Here is a 16154-nt window from a genome sequence, read left to right on the forward strand (position 1 = left end):
TGTACCAGATGCTGTTCTGGACACACGCCTACCTCCATGCACAAAATAGACACAAAAAAAAGATCCCTGGCCTCATAATGCTTCCATTCTCTGGCAGGGAGATGGGTGATAAACACAGTGAATAAATTGTATAGTTGACTAGAAGGTGGTGCACGTGCTATGGGGAGAATTTAGGGTCCGTTGAGGAGCCTCCTTTGTTCTTTCTCCCTTTGCTTCCTTGTTCTGTGCCCCCTTTCTCTTCCTCATATTTACCTTTCCCCTCGCTTCCCCTGGGCTTCTCCCATCCTCCTCCTCTCCCTGTCTTCTCTTCCTTCCTCCCCTCCCCGCCCCCTCCAATCTCTCTCTCAGTCCATAGTCGGTAAAGGTGAGGAGGAGGTGCTCACATACTGTAAATAGTCCTTTGACTTGCGAGGCAGAATTGCTCCAGACGTTTCTATTGATTTTCACTGGACTTAAAGCCTCACCTTTTTCTCTAATCATCCCATAATGGCTTTAGTATGAACAATCAGGTACAAATCGCCATCAATCTGCCCAGCCTCCTCCCACACGGCCGTCCACACCCTCACTCTTCTCTTTGCATTTTCTCCCTTTTATCATTAGCCCCCCTCCCCGCCTTGGCTTTCACACCAGTTCCCACATCTTTGGGTGAGGGAGCCTTTCTGTTGACCCTGAGCTAGTTTAATCCCCTTTCTACTCATGGTGATTTTCAAGGAAGACTCCAAATAAGGTGATCTTCAGGTCCTTTCCCCCATCAGTCTCCACAGAGATTGATAACTGTGATTCATTTTACAATTGCTCGTCTTCAGTTTGGCGGGAGGCCTGTGTAGTGTGGATAAGAAACCATTTTAGGGAAAGGAGGAGAAAGCAGAAATGAGATGGTGGGACTAGAAGGTTCTGGAATTGACTGCCGACCCCAGCATGGATGGGCTGGCATGGTGCAGTGGGGAAGGTCTGAATACCAGGCAGCCAGCCCCCTTGTCCTAAGTGAGCAAGAACCTCACTGGATGGCTGAGTTTTGGGCCACCCTTTGAAAGAAAAGGCTCCTAGTGGTCAGTGTAAGTTAGAGTTCTCAAGTGGCTGTAGGGTGGTGCTGATGTGGTCCGGAAAAGTGGATGGAAAACCCATAGAAAAAACCTTTTTCCAAAGGACCTGACTGAGCAAAATTAGTTCAAAGTACCATGCGTTGCCATGCAAGATTGTATGCACCTTTGATGACGGTTGTTTAGAAGTGGCAAGAAGCCAGCCTCTTCCCTCTGAGGGAAAAAAAAAAAAATGCCCTTTAGATGATAAAACGTGCATGGTGGCGATTAACTCTCCTCGCTACATCCTCCAGTAAGAGTAAACCGCGCCCTTGGCGTTGCTTCTGAAGGGCCTGGAACCTGGAGGATTCACCGAGATGATCCCTTTTTGGTGCCCAAACCACCTTCTCGGGTCACACCTAGCGAGTCAGGTTGAGGCAGTTTCCAGGGTGGATGTCGGGGAGGCAGTTGGTGTGTTTCCATTTGTGTTTTGCTCAACTATGGACACTCCTCCTCCTGGCCTTATCTCTCTCTCTCTCTCTCTCTTTCTCTCATTTTAATTCAAAAGACGGACAAAACTCCTACTTAAAAAAGGTAGTACAGGTGGAAGGGCCCTGGATATCGGGGTGCAGGATAGAATTTGGGAACCAGTGCCCAACGAGAAGTCCCCAAACAGTGTGCTTGGCTGGCACAATCCCGGGGGTGAACACCCCCCCACACATTCAGAGCAGAATTCCCCGTGTCAGGAGCCGTGGGTCATTAGTCTGGTCTCATTAGTCCTTGGGTAATGAATGCCCCTTGGCTTGCTGTGGCTCTGCTGTGGGGGCGGGGAGCTCTCAGCCACTCCTGAATGACACAGAGATGGGCTTATTCCAGTGCGTGTGCCAAGCCTTTCTGTCCTGCAGTGTGACTAAGACAGGCTTCTCCTGCCACCGAGGGGGCTCACTGTCCTCGGGTGTCACGAGTCTGGAGATTTGGGGTGGGGACTGGAGGTGGTTGAGAGTCCGTTTTTCTCTAGGCCCTGGTGTGGCCTGTAGTAAATGGAGATTGATTGCATGTTATTTTTCCTCTCGCTAATGTAATCCATTAGCCCAGCACATGCATAATCAGTTTAGAGCACAGTTAACTGTATGTAATCGAGTTCTTTACTGTCTGCTAGAGAAACAGCTCCAGATGCTGTAACCTGGGGAGGGCACCAGGCTTCTCACACACAGCCCTCCTTACTCGCCCCTTCCCCAAGTCCCACCCTCATTCCCCCCAACCCGTCCTGGTCCCCACCTTGCCCCACCCCGGTTCTTTGGCATAGTATTCATCCTCGGTCAGGGAAACTTCCAAACTTGCTTTCTGTTGCACTTGCTCAAGCAGCCATGACGGAGGGGACTTCCTAATGGGTCTCCCAACCCTCTCTTTCAACTGAAGTCTTTATTCCCTCCTCTTCCTTTTTCATGCTGGACGAGACAGAACAGCCGTCTCAGGAGATGCAAGCAGAGGCGTAGCTTTCTTGTGTGTCATTTGACCTCACCAGTCCAGAGTCCCTTCTCTTGGTGTCATAAATGCTGGGACAGACGTCGCTGTATTAAGACTGAGATGTCTGAAAGCATGAGCTAATTTCTAATCCAGACCGAGAGAGGGTTTCGTTACTCCAGTACCCCCATTCCACCTCCCCGGAGAGGAACAGAAACGAACAAACCCTGGTGATATTATCCCCCTTGCATGGAATTGTCAAGTTTTGACTGTATGAGAGCAATTTTTAAATCAAGATGGACATTCAGTGAATTCTTCCTCCCTGCCTCCTAGAAGTGGAGGGGAGTGTGTGTGTGGGGAGTGGAGAGCCCCAGGCATTAGATGGAAGCTGTTTCCTTTCTCCAGGCCCTCAGGTCGCCTTGTGAAACACTCATGATCTAATTCCTTGATTGGTTTTTTTTGTGTGTCTTAAAGAGTGGTGGGCTCTGGTCCAGCCCTTAGTGGTCCTCTGCCCATGTCCTCACACCTGCTGTTATTGGGCAGTGTGATCGATTGACCCCGTGGGAAGGCCGGCAGCCTCTGTCCAGCTTAGAGGCTGGGTTCTTGGTTTCTGTCTGCAGTGATCCATCCGAGCCAGAATCGAAGTGTGTTGTGGGAAAGGTACTTGTTTCTCCTCAGGCGTGAGCTGCAGAATGTGAATTCCGCACCTTTCTCCTTTCCCATGTAAATGGATCACTCCTCTCTTTGAGGACCTGCTCACCCTCCTCTCCCTCCACCCACAGAGGTGTGGGGTGCTCTTGCTCACCTTGAGCAGGGGAGCGACAGGTACTGACAGATGCCTGCCCTGTGTTCTTTTCTATGCTGGTGTAAGTCCTGAGTCCCTGCTGTGTGGGTTCAGAGCTAGTATGGGCCCTTTGGTGTTTATCTAGACTTCCCTACTATGTGGCGTCCATGGTGAGCTCTCTGAAATTTGTAATGTCTTCTGCTTGGGGGAAGAGAGTGTAGAAAAGACAGTTGGAGATCAGTGCGCACCTGCCACCTGTTAGAATCTGGTTTTCCCTTTGATATTTACCTTCACCTTAGAGTCATTGGACTGGAAATCCATCAACCTTAGCAGATAGATGAAGACCCCACCAGAATCTATTACTCAAAGAGCTCCCAGCTGAGATGCCTTTGATTAGGCCAAGCCTGAAGGTTACATATTAATCTTAAATTATACACAGAGGAGGTCACCTCCTGTGGAGTCGTGTCTGGGCCCCATGTGAGCTGCCTTGGGCCAGCCGGGCAGAGGGTGAGACACCAGCTCTACTTGGCTTAAAGTAGGGGGTAGCCTGTGGCACCAGTTGACTCAAAACACACAGCCGCCCTCTCCACATAGTGAACCTGAACACTTGAACCCGAACACTTGCCACCCTACTGGGATTCTGCGAGGTGAGGGGAAGTAGGAAACCGTCCGTCACACTCTGCATGACTTGAGAATCCATATCTCCATTCTTTCCCTGACTCATAAACTCATTGGGGTTCCCGCCCAGCAGGGTGATTGATTTTGCCCTAGGGTGGATGGACTGCTCTGAAGATATAGAACAAGTCCGACAAAGATTGCTTTGGGAGTCCGCATTCTTAGTGCTCCTTGATGGTTACCCTTGGGGGGCGGGCTGTCTTAGGGAGACAGCTGCACGCTTCATGCCTACAGGTGGTGACTGGGAGCCTTGTCTTGCTTGGCAAGCAGAAAGCGTAAATTCTCTGGTGATCCTCGCCTCCCTCCCCATCCTCTCCTCCCTGGCGCTGCAACGTGTTTGAGGCACAAGTACAAGTGTCATCTGGTTTACATCGTCATTCTGGAGCCAGTTTCCTCAAACTTTGTTTTCTCATTAGGTTGACTGTTGTTGTTTGTTTGTTTTTGAAGTGCATACTTTTGCCTTCTTCTGCGCATACGTTGGTGCCTTCATCCAAAAATGAAAGGAGGGAATGTTTTCCTGTGGTTGATTTAGAAGGTGTAAAAAGCCAGGTGTTTTGGTAAATTTTAGCCCAGTTAGTCTCCATGCCCTCTGTCTCTGAGAGCAGCTGGGTGTCTGAAGTTCATGTCCCTCCCTTGATTCCTGGGCTCACGGATGTGGGCCTCCTGGAGCAGGGCTGAGAGACTGCACCTGGGTCCCATGGTCATTCCAGGAGAGTCTGAGTTGGCTCTGGTGGCATTTCTGACCACCAGTTAGCTTGAAGGGGACTCTAGGAAGACTCTCGGAGGGAGTGCTTGTGTTGTGAGTTAATCCTTCTCTGCTGTGGTCACTGCGGGCATAGTATTGCCAGTGTGTGCAGGGGGAATGCACTCTCTGCGTGTCTGCCCAGGTTCCTTGCCCTCCCTTCCCGTTAAGCCGTCCCCACCGCCTTGATCAGTATCCCCCTGTCCTAACCCATGCGTATTCCTTCATTCAAAACGTCCGTTCAGCTGATTGGCTTTATGCACAAGCTCTGCCCGGATCCCTGTGATTCTGGTCTTAAAACAACCGTCATGTCAAGAGGGTAAGGTCAGTGTTACCTTCTGGCTCCATGCTTTAGATACCCCTAAACTGAAATCTTATTCGATGTGCCTAGTTTTAAAAAGTCCAGCCATTGACCCAACATTGAACCACCTCGACAGTGACTATCGCGCTTTTTTTTTCTCCAAATGCTTTTAATAGTTTTGTTTTCTCCCTCTCTCTTTTTTTTTTCCCAAATCTTTTTTTGTACGTGGTAAAGAGCTGATAAGACCCGTTTAGAACATTATTGTATTCTTAATTATTTCTTACTAGACTGGTATTCCATATTTACCTCAAGTGTAAGCTAATAATAAAATGTGGATCCCTTATATTTTACAGTAGAAGTAATTAGTATGAGTAATATATGTTCACTGTAGGAAATTTGAAAAATTCGGGGAAGTACAAGAGAAAGTAAGTATCAGCCTAGTCCTACCATGCAGCAACGTATTTTTGTTTCCTTCATTTTGTGTATAACAGGCATTTTACAAAATTGGAGTGATGTTGCATGTGTACAGTATTATACCTCTCTAATATATTATAGTACCTTTAAGTAAATAACTTCTTAAATGAAAGCCCTTTTTCTGCTCTCCAGAAGCAGATCACTGGTAGGTTTAGATTATATCCTTTGAAGCTTTTTTCTATGCTCATACTGATAGAAATGCTTACACATACATACGATTCCCTTCAAAAAGCTTTATAGGCATGGCTTGTGCTCTCAGCTTTTTTTTTTTCATGTAGCTTTTGATCCTGAAAATCATTTCCGGTCAGCACATGGAGAGCTAGTTACTCTTGTTGATGACCACATAGTATGCCATGTACTAGCTGTCATGAAAGATTACCAGTGGGAACGCTCATTCCTTTGTGACAAGTTTACCAAAAATCATCCTATCTTTGCAGTTTAGGAGTTTAAAAAAAAAATGCATAACGTTTTGGAAAAAATCAGTACAGAGTCGATGTTGTGCAAAAAAGAAGAGAAACAATAGAAGACGAACAGTCTCACCGATGTACAGGGAGGTGTTCTGCCGTGTTCTGATATTATAGACAGTGAGGTAGGGAACACGTGTGTACAGAGATCTGTCTACACTTGTGCTGTCCTGAGAAGTGGGGTCACTGGATTCCGGGATGGAATGCCAGCAGATTTTTTTTCCTGCCTCTTCTGACAGAAGGTGACCATTTTTTCCTCTCCCTATTGGGTGATGCTCAAAGTCCCACATGTGACCAACATAGTATTACTTTTCTGTTTTCATCAGGTTGGCAAAATTGTTATAACATGGATCTCCTTAATTATTAGATAGGGTGAACATTCTTTCATGTATTTATTGGCTGTTTATAGTTCTTTGGCAGCTTTCCTGCTCTCACCCTTTGCCCTTTGTTTTTCTTGGTTCTTTTTTCTGATTGATTGGCAAGAGCTCCTGGCGTATCGGGGCTGACCGTCCCCACGGTGCTGTGCTGTGGACGTTGCGGTATTTTCTCCCAGTCTTTTGTTTATCTTTAAGTTAGCTTAGGAGACATTTTAAATATAGGAAGTTTTCGTTTGTCTGATGTCCAGTCTGTGCATCCTTTTCTTTATGTTTCTAGCTTTTCTCATTTCCCAGGGAGGCTCTCTATTGGCGGTATTATGAAATTATAAAAAGAATAGCCACCTATACAGCGTTTGTTGCAAGCCAGGTACTGTTACACTAGCTTTACATATATTAATTGATTTCATCATCTGTTGATGAGCCTGTTTTCAAGTGGGGAAAGCAAGGCAGGGAGAGGTTACAAGTCGCAAGCTAGTGAGGGCTGTTGGAGTGAGTGTTCAGACCCAAGCAGATTGGCGCTACTTGACCGGTATTTTCTTCTATATCTTTTCCCTCCGCTTAAGTCTTTAATCCCTGAGGAGTCTATTTTGTGTATGGCGCCTTGTAAGGACTCTGATTTTCTGGATTGTGTGATTTAGGACTGTATTTTCTTTCAAAGTGGACGGTTGATCGTCCAACAATTTCTTAAATAACCATCCTTTCGTAGCTAATGTAAAAAGCCATATTTATCATCCCTTGTCTCTAAATCTTACAGAGCTGATTTAGATCAGTCTGAACGTATTTACAGAGTATTGTCTGTCCAAAGCGCTGTGGAAGGAAAAGAGGGAACAGACAGAAACAGTTCTCTTTTCAGGACATGTAAAGTCCTGTGGGTGAAATTTCTCCCTCCGACCTTTTCCTGTTTCTCTCGAGCCCCTTCCCCAGGGTGAAATTTCTTGGATTAATTACCTTCATCAAATTCACTAGGCTGAGGGGAGTCTCCGGGAGAGACCGGGATTTCAGAGAGGGTTTGTTTCTTATTGTTCCTTTGTGGAAACTGGGTTCACCAAGTATCTTAAAAAAAAAAAAAAAGAACAAATACTGAAACTTCTAGAAGTTCTCTTTTCTGAAGTTCTTACTCAGATAACAAGGAGACAGCCTGACTCCGTCCACATAGTTCCAGTATAGACTGTTTTCAGCTACTGGTGATAAGTCTCCTTTTGGATTCCAGAGGTGTGCTGAGCTCGGGATTCAGGGTGAGGAGCAAGGAGGTCTCCCTTCAGATAATCTAGTAACTACCACATTGTCAGAATACTTGAAAGCCTCTACCCTCCCAGTCCTCAAGCCAAAAGCCCTATATCTTCTTGTGAGAGGAAAATCTCTGGCAGTCCCCTCCAGCCATGTAGAGGAAAAAGTCACACTTGGGGAATGCTTTGCAGGAATGCCATTTGCTGCCCCAGGGGTGCTCTGTAACCCCGAGGAGAATTTCCACAGCCTCCACATTCCGGAGTAATTCCATGTGTTACGATCATTCTAGGTAAGCTTAGTCTAGCAGGAAAGCAGCACCATAGAATGGGGCAAAGGTGCAAACCCAATTTCCAGTCCTTCCAACTTGCTGAGGACCTGGTCGAAAAGGGCAAATTTGAATACAGTTAGTCCCAACAGGTGTTTCTGGGGTTGTTTGTTTGTTTGTTTTGAAAGGGAAATTGTAAAGGAACAATTAAGCATTGTCAGCAAGGCTGTCAGGAACAGGCAAGAGTTTTTAAATAATTATGTAATACCCCTTAACCTTAGTCTTAATTCTGTTCTCGACTTAACTTGAAACTAGAAATTCCCTGTAAGTGTGGGGTGGAAAAGGCTGTTACTGTGAACACTGAGCAGTGAGTCATTTTTTACTTTAATATTTAATAAAATTAGGTTTCCAGCACTTGTTTAAAAAAAAAAAAAGGTAATCAACATGTGGGGCGAATGGTAAAATGTTGGACGGAAAACCTGTTGCTCACAGAAATGTTGGAGGTTATTGAAACCAGGGTGATGACCCCGAGGAGAAGTGAACCTACCACCGTGGCTAAGCCACCAGGTAGAGTCCCCAAATTTGGTAAAGAAAAATGCGGAACACCCAGTTACATGTGACTTTCAAACAACAGATAATGTCTTAGTTATAAGTATATCCCATATGCTTTTTAATACCCAGTTACATGTGACTTTCAAACAACAGATGTCTTAGTTATAAGTATATCCCATACGCTGTCATTTCATGTACTTATCTGAAATTCACATGTAACTGGGCATCCTGTGTTTTATCCAGGAACCCTTCCTCTGGATGGTGAAGAAACTCTTTCATAGCATTCTGCCAACAGGCTCAACAGGAGCATAAAGAGAGATAAGTGGCTTCCTTGTTGGTAAACCTCTTTTTTTTTTTTTTCCCCAGTGATTCCCAACAAAAGAGGAAAATTACAAATGGCTCTAATGATGATTTCCAATTTTTGTTATTTATAGAAAACTGTCATATCAGATTTTCACATTTTCTACATTAAATAAAGTGCTTTTCCTATAATGAAATCTGAAATTTTCTCCAGAGCTATTTGTTAAAAATTTGCTTTTCAACAATTTTTTCATTATTTCCTTTTCCTGAAGTGCTTTCATGTCACACAGTGAGACAGACGTCACAGTGCCCAGTTCAATCCCCTGCAACTGTACCAGATGCTTCCGCTCTCCCTGCTCACTCTCGGGCTCCTCTGGCCTGCCTGTGCACCTGTTATTTATATGCAGGTGAGAGAAATTCCCAGCACTTGAGCCCGGGCTGCTGTACACAGAAGACCCCAAGCGCTTACCATATACAGGATGCTAATAGGAATTGCCGAGAGTTGATTTGAACTGGGACTAATCATCAAGAATAATCAGGCAACTTTCTCTAGGGGCCCAAGTCCTCATCCTCTAAAAGGCAAACTAGTTAGAAGGTTAGAAATGTTTATCTACTGATAGTGTTTGGTTTGTAACCTGTTAATTAGCAGGGCAGGTTTTCAGACCCAGAACGAGGGCCTCCAAAGCATATCTGGTCTCTTCAGTCAACAGTTGTAACCGTCCTCTCGTCTGCCCAGGATGGCCCGTGCATTGGACTTACAGAAGGAATTTTCATCCTCTTGCTGTGCCTGTTGAGTCTTGCTCTCTGGGGACAAGCTCCTTCTTGAGGATTGTTGGGCCTTTGTAACCACACCTGAGCTGACATACTGTAGCAGGTCGTCCTCGTTTCCTTGTCCCTCAGAACGAGGCCAAAGACAGGGGACAGGCACCGGTGGTTCTGTGATGGCGGGTGTCCCTGTACCTGTCACGTTCATCGGCTTTCCTCTTGCTGGTTCCGACTCCAGCACTTAGGACAGCATTCCCCCGTGTGGTCTCTGGGACGCAAATGAATGGGAAGAGAATTTCTCCCTGTGGGTCAACAACATTTATTGAGTGCCAATTTCGTGCTGAGCTCTGGATAGGATTTTGTGTAGACTCAGGCTAATGAATCTTTAACACTTTTTTTCTTTTTTTAACCCATTTTGTGTGGGGAGCTCTTTGTGAGCGGTATGTGCTGGGAGCGCGTTTTGCCTCCGGTGTGTGCGCTCTGTGGCGGTGACCACCCGCAGTCCCTGCTCATTTCTATGAGCAGTCCGTGTTGCTCTTGCTTCTCGGTCTGCATTTTGTGCACAGAGCGCCCTTTGGCCAAGCCAGGGGGACTTGAGCAGAGACCAGGCGTGGTTCTGAATTAGGAGAAGATTATTCTTCCAGAAGCTTGGGGCAGACAAGTCTGCAACATTTTCCTGATACATCCTTACTCCTTTCTGTCTTCTTCCAGCCCCCAAAGCAGGACAGATGACACAACCCACCACAGCCTGATGATATCTGTGCTTCCCTGACAAAAGAGGAGGACAGAATCCCGAATGACCTCACAGCTTTTCTAAAAGGATTCCATGGCCTGTACCTGTCGGAGGAGCACTGGCATCACCAGGCTGGTGGTTGACTGAGCGGTGTCCGCGCACACACCTGGATTTCACCCAGTTCGTTCCTGGCTCTTACGTAGATGCGTCTCAGAGCCTTTGGGACAGTGGGAACGATGATGTCGGGGCTTTGTGTTGGTTCTGTGATTCCCTGTGGTCCTTCTGAGGCCTGTGGGAGGGAGCACGCTGCCCGGCAGAGGTCCTACAGACGAGATGTCGGGGTTCCTGAAGATCTAGGAAGGCCTCTCATTTCCTTTACAGCAGAGACTGTTCCAGTGGGATGACCCTGTCTAGCGTTAGAACTTGTTTGGCTGATTTAAACTAGGGCTCCTTTGAGCTCAGTGCTTCACGCCCCAGGCTCTCGATGCACCATTGACTACCACGGGCCAGGAAGGTGCTCTGAGCAGCAGCATGTGCTTTCCTGCATTTAGGGCACTCTGTGCATGTGTGGGGGAGATAGAGGGCCACCCCAAAGGCTCCCCTTCTGCTCTGGTGTCCCCCATGCCAAGGTGGCTTTCAGCATCATCTTCCCGCCTCTGCTGGGCCTGAGTGTTTCTGTATTGCCTTCTCCTACCACCTGTCTTATTTTTGAAAATGCTTAAAGATAGAAGGAGCTGGGGGAACATTCCAAGGCTCTTCCAGTCAGCCAAGCCAAGAGGCGTGGGTCCCGGGACTGCCATTTCCTCAGTGTCCTAGACATTAGTCAGCGAGTATGACTGAAGCCAGCTGTGGTTGAGGAAGCCCTGTGGGGAGCCATGTGGCTGGAGGCATCTGCCTCTGTGTTTGTTCGCTTTCTGGTTCTCAGATTAGGATCTCACCATTGTTGTTGTTGTTATTATTTTTGCCCAGACTGGGTTCCCATGAGCGATGGCCACAGCTCCCAGGATAGGAAGGCCGCATGGCTTCTCCAGAGACAAGAAATCTCTACTTTGTCCAGTAATGTGTCCAGTGTCAAATCCATACCCCGCTCTGTCCGTCTCCACAGTCTCGCTGCCATGATTTGCACCTCTGAGCCTTTGGTGCTTAGAGTTTACCCGAAGTTCAGACTTTTCCTCTCTGACATTGTAGCCCCCAGAGGACCCCAGAAGTCCCCTCAGTGCTCCTTCTTCCTTCTCAGTGCCTCCCACAAACACAGTCACGTGCTTTTCTTCTCTGCCCGACCTCTTCTTTATTCCTCTTGAAGTGTGGCATTTGGAATGAAATCTCACCTGAAGAAGTCTCAGCAGCGACAAAGCCCAACTCCACTGAGGGGAGACTAATTACACAGCTAATTAACCCAACAGATGTCATTGTAAGTGCTCCTTTCTTTAGAATGTGGATGCGTACATCCCACATGGCTGACATGGGCTTTGGACCTATTGCAAAATGTCTTTATTTATTTATTTTTTTAAATCGGACTTTAAAGATGAGTATCTTTTCCTGCCCCACCTTTATGCTCTAGTGACATGGCCCTGCTTTTCCAGAAAGCTCTCTCCCGCTCCTGCAGCCACAGATGGTCTCTCTGCCCTGAGTGCATGTCACACCATTTGGCACCAAGCTGATCTGTGTGTCACGTGTTAGTTTGTTTCCCCAACAGGTTTGTAAGGCTGCTCATCATAGGAGCTGCCTCTGTCGTCATGGGTATTTCTCAGGAAGGCAGCACGAGGCAAGACAAGTAGACACCGGAACTGGGTGCCGATTTCTTTCCCTTCACCTCGTTGTCTTTCCTGAGGGCACGTTTGTTTGCAGTGAGAGCAGCCAAGAAGTGTTTGAAAGGGGCAGTTTGGCTACCAGATGGGTAAAAAGTACAGAGCACCCATGATTTTGTTAGCAAAATCGAACAACGCCTGTCTGGGACACAAAAAGGATTCTTGGAGGTGAAAGAGGGGTGTCAGGGAGCAGAGGGAGGCGGTGTTTTCATTCCTGCCCCCTTCAGCGTTAGGCAGGGAACAGAAAGGATGGCAGGATGTGGCCTGGGGGGAGCCTGGGGGGGGTCGCTGGTGGCCGTGGGGCTCCGGCCGGCAGCCTATGCCAGCAGAAGCTGACTGGTTCCTAGTGGGGGTGGCGGTACCTGCCCAGGGCCCACGCTGACTGAGCCTTGTTGCCAATGACCCCTTGCACTCAGGCACACCCACCCTGTGAGTGAACTCACAGTATCTCCTCCTAATCCCTGGATCTGGAAGTGACCTGCTTCACCACTGCTGTGACGTGTCACCAGTGGCTCCCATGGGGCCAAATCTGTTGGCCATGTTCGAACCACCTGTGACTTTTCGGCAGCCCTGTCACCCTTTCTCTTCCTCCTCCCCCCTCTGGCTTCTGTGATGTGAGGCTTGTGGTTTGTCTAGGCCTTCCCCGTGGTCCCTTTCTGACTTCTCTTTTGTCGCTTACTGGTAGATACTGGCTTCCAGGGCTTGGTCCAGGTGTCCTGCTTTCTTCTGTGCATAACTCTTCCCGAGTGTCTTGTTTACTCCAACGCTCTTAAACCTCTGCCTTCTGGGGACCTTTGAATTTGTACTGCGAGCCCTGAGCTCTCTCTTTATCTCCTTCCCTGTGGGATGTTCCCATCCGAATGTCTCATCATCAACTCCTCAGACTCAGCATGGCCTAGAGACAGGTCCTGGATGACCGTAACCTCCAAACACCTTTCTCCTCTAGACTCCCCCGTTTTGCTGAGGGCCACTGTCAGTCTACCATTAGCTCAAGCCAGTAAACTGGAAATGGTTTGTGGGCCACTCTTCCTCTCACTCCCTACAGCCAAACTGTCAGTAAGTCCTGTTGGCTCCACCTTCACACCGTGTTTTTACCACCCACCCTGTTGTCTCTCACTGTGTCAGTTCTTTCCCTGCTTCTGCTTTTGCCCCTTATAACCCACCATATACAGTGATTTTATGAAGAGGAAAATCAGATTATAGCACTCCCCGCATTGACCCAACAGTGGCCCTCCATCCCACATAAAATAAAAGCCAAGCTCGTGACTCTGGCTTACGAACTCCTCTATGATCTCCGCTCCATGCCAGCTCATCTTGTAACACCCTTCCCTTTGCCCACTACCTTTCAGCCACACTGGCCTCCTTTCTCTACGTTAAGTATGCCACGCTTGCACCTGCCCCGGGGCCTTTGCACCTGCAGCCCCACTGCCCAGAATGCGCTTTCCTGACCTTGGCATTCAGCTCACATTAAATGTCTGGTCCTCTGAGAGGCTTTCTCTGACTACCTACCCTCAAGTCACCGTCTCTTCACTTCACCCAAGTTTACTTGTTCGCATTGACAGTTATTACCTATTTTTCTTGCTTGTTCATGTATTTGTCTCCCAAAAGATCAAGGACCGTGGTTGTATTTTTTTTTAAAGATTTTATTTATTTATTTATTTATTTATTTATTTATTTATTTATTTATGAGAGTGAGAGAACAGGAGCAGGGGGACAGGGGGGAGGGAAAGAAGGAGAGGGAAAAGCAGACTCCCTGCTGAGCAGGGACCCCCCCCCCCCCCNCCAATGAGGCTCCATTATGGGACTCCAGGCTCATGAACTGAGCCAAAAGCAGATGCTTAACTGACTGAGCCACCCAGGCACCACCCCCGTGGTTGTCTTCTTAGTGGCTGTATCCTTGGTTTTTAGGACAGTCTCTGTCACCAGCCTAGGAAGCATTTATTAGAGTGACAGAGTACTAGCAGAACGTGCCTGTGGTTTCTCTCGCACCCCAGAATGTGGTAAAGCAGCCCTGTCTGAACAACTTGGCGTTTACCATCGAGAGTCCAGAAGCATATGTTGGAGTAGACCGAGGGCACTGCAGAGCTGTTCATAGCCATGTCATTTGCCATCACTCTTGTGCAGAGCCGCACTCCCGTATTGGCCCACTGAGAAGCAGTCCTGCTACACTTCTGCAGCGTGTGTTCAAGTGTTCTGCAAGTTCCCCTGTGCCCCTGGCTTTGAGCCGGTATCCCCAGATTCTGCTGCTCCAAATCACCACTCTTTCTACTCAGTGGCCGTAGACATTGATGGTGTGGTAGAAAATTTAATGATGCTTTGCCCCTTTTACTTCATATTATGGTCCATTGTTATAGTAGTCTTTCTCTTCCACTCGGTTATAAGACTCTCAGCAGCAGGATCTGTTTATTCTCGTCCAACTTTGTCTTTCCCAGTGTCTTAAAGATGTTAGACTGGAAGTGTCAACTGAAAATTTAATACCCAAAGACAGAATCTGAAACATAGAAATGTAAAGATTAGGTTCAGCCCTGAAAACCCTACTCTTACTTCTTTAGAATCTCCTCTGCTGTGTTTACTCCCCCTCTCCCTGGGCAAATGCCCATGTCTAAATGATGCCAATTAGTCCCAGGTCTGGTTGTCCCCAAGAGGTCATGACCTTGGTGGCAGAATATATTCCCAGTAAGAGAGGAGCTCCCGTCGGCTTCTGTCCTCCACCCCCGTGTTCACACCACACACCTTTGAGCCCCTTGTCTGAGCAGGACTGTGTACCAGCTTCTTCAGGGCTGTGGTCCTGAACTTTGTAAAGTTGGTTGACTATGATTCAAACAGAGATATGTTTTACTTCTGGACTCAGCTCATATAAACACAGAGAGATTTTGTATGTAGCATTGAAGCAAAAGTTTTATAATTCAATTTTGTCCTTAAAACATGGGCTACATATTGATACTTAATATCGTTTCCTACTATTGTTTGACACAAGTAACGGTTCTGCCCGCTGCATTGGTTTGAAGATCCACTCAGGCAGTGACGCTCAGCCCAGGGAGCTTTAAAAACAAATGTGCAGGCCGGGCCTGACCCAGCCCACAGAAGTTCTGGTTTAGCTCACCGCCGGCTTCTCATGTGTAGCCCTGGGTTGAAAACCGTTACAGCAATGGACCCCAACACACAATTTGGAAAATAGTGCCACGTCGAGTACAAAGGGGAGTTGATCATTCAGTAAGAGGAGTCAGACATGGATGCAAGAGTTATCCAAGTCTGCAGGGAGGCCAGGGGAGGGAGAAATCACATCCAGTTGCTTAGATCAGAAGAGACCTCAAAGAGAGGGCCGCTGGACTTTGGGCAAGATTCGAAGAGATGGGTAAGCTGGACAAGGGCAGATTCCTTTTCTCCCTGTCAAACCTGAGGCCATCTTATTAGCCTGATTTTGGGAACTAGTGTTTCCTCTCACACACCTGTGATTAATACACCTCTCCAAAGAAAATCAGCTATGAGCTAAACATTTCATACTAATAACTCACTGAAATTGGGGCCTTTTTAGTGTTCTGCTAGGAAGGAGGTCTGCTTCATATGATCTGCTGAAATAATAAAAGTACAAAAAAAAAAAATACCCCGTAAACAAATACTGAAGTCCAGTTAATGCTTTACATGCTGAAGGATATACAGTCTGCGTTTCACTTCGCCGTGCCTTACAAAGGGAAGCTGCATTGATAGATAATGCAGCAAAATATTAGTTTTAGCGTCTGGGTGATGGATATATAGGTGTCTGCTAAGTGATTTTTTCCAATTCTTCTCTGTAACTGTAAACGTTCATAATAACAGCATAGGGGTAAAATTCTAAAATCTAATGGTTAGGTGTTCTTTGGCTCAACCATGTAGAAGCTTTGTGTTCCGCCCCCGCTGGCTTCCTCTTTGCCTTCCCAGGCCATGGGAAGAGAAATATTGGTGTTCTGTTGTACCCCTGCAGACAGGACATGGATTTCATTGGAGGCAGGAGCAGGCCCAGTTGAGAGCCCTCAAATCACCTCAGGAGAGGTGGTGGGAGTCCCAACAGGCTCTTGGTCATGCCAGAAATTTCAGCTGCCCACCAGATGCCAGGCATTGAAAACCTGAAAACTTCAAGACAAGATGTCCAGATGTGTTAAGGGAAACCAGGGCAGTTCTTGGAGTTTCGGAGAGAGAAAGTCTGTCTGATGTCAGGCTGCCTGGG

At 47.3% G+C, this 16154-nt stretch overlaps 1 protein-coding gene across 3 annotated transcripts in view; it reads left to right on the forward strand.

Annotated features, from left to right (window-relative positions):
* Positions 1 to 16154, forward strand: part of ZFHX3 (zinc finger homeobox 3) — a 233449-nt gene that overhangs the window by 85925 nt on the left and 131370 nt on the right. The gene's annotated exons all lie outside the window — the stretch shown is intronic.

This window comes from Ailuropoda melanoleuca, chromosome 12 (assembly GCF_002007445.2).
Source record: "Ailuropoda melanoleuca isolate Jingjing chromosome 12, ASM200744v2, whole genome shotgun sequence".
Lineage (NCBI taxonomy): Eukaryota > Metazoa > Chordata > Mammalia > Carnivora > Ursidae > Ailuropoda > Ailuropoda melanoleuca.